Below are 1,064 nucleotides of genomic sequence, written 5' to 3' on the forward strand. Positions count from 1 at the left end.
GTACCGTAAATTCCGGACTATAGAGCGCACCTGATTGTAAGCCACACCCACTACATTTCGGGGGGAAAACCGACTTTGTACATACACAAGCCGCACCTGTATATTAGCCGCATGCGCCCACATTGAAAAAACGCAATACAAACACGAAATTAGGGGGTTTTTAAGGGTTATTGATCTATCTTCGTTATTCATTATCCATTATCCGTTATCGGTCAGTTCATTATACGCTACAAAGCCTAGGAGCCGGGACACTTACTCTCAGCCAAAAGGCTAAGCTAAGGTCCTAGCCCTATAGCCTTGTTGCGATCATTGCGAATGCACCGTTCCCGGAGGTACTGCAATACCGGGCCGATGCGTGGAGTGGACAGAGCAAGCTCTTATTCCATCTCCGGATTGCAAAAATCAAAGGTCATGGCAAAGGCCAAGCTAAGGACTGACATAGCATCAAAGCCACAGTCCAAAAACAAGGCCAAGCTAAGGGCCTAGCATCAAAGGCGTCAAATCCTGTGAGGTTTGAACAACCACCTACACTTACACTTCATACCATTATGGCAGAATCACCTTCATGATCATGGTATCTCCCCTGCCAAACACGAAATTAACCCTTACCCGATAAAGTTCAATATACACAGCTGGCAAATTGAACGGTGATGATACCGGTACTTAACATTTAATGCAGACCTGCAGAGTCTGGGTGCCTGTTGAAAGTAATCCAAGGAAAAAAGTGTATATTTCCAAAGGTAAGGGTGGGAAAAATATATATCCACTATTGTCGGCTGCGTCCACAAACACCTCTCACCTTGACTCCACTTCCCGTCAGCCCGTGTTTGCCCCGCCCCTTCTTTCTCATTTGCTCATACAAAACATATCAAAATAAGTTTCTAAAATAAATACATTACAAATATATACAGTTGCAAATACATATTATGCATGGTTACACATATTTACAAAGAAAGACAGTACACCAAGAGAGTTTTCAAAGCTTTAATAATAATATTATAACTTTCATCCCAAACCGTGCCTGTGAAGGGTAGCAAAACGCTACTAGCAACACGCTCGCAACA

General features: G+C 43.1%; 1 pseudogene; it reads right to left on the reverse strand.

Moving 5' to 3' along the window:
- Nucleotides 1-310: 310 nt before the first annotated feature.
- On the reverse strand, nucleotides 311-430 carry LOC148360158 (U2 spliceosomal RNA; annotated as a pseudogene).
- Between the last annotated feature and the right edge of the window lie 634 nt (nucleotides 431-1,064).

Source organism: Urocampus carinirostris, chromosome 9 (genome assembly GCF_059441175.1).
Source record: "Urocampus carinirostris isolate Australia breed hairy pipefish chromosome 9, RoL_Ucar_1.0, whole genome shotgun sequence".
Taxonomy (NCBI): Eukaryota; Metazoa; Chordata; class Actinopteri; order Syngnathiformes; family Syngnathidae; genus Urocampus; species Urocampus carinirostris.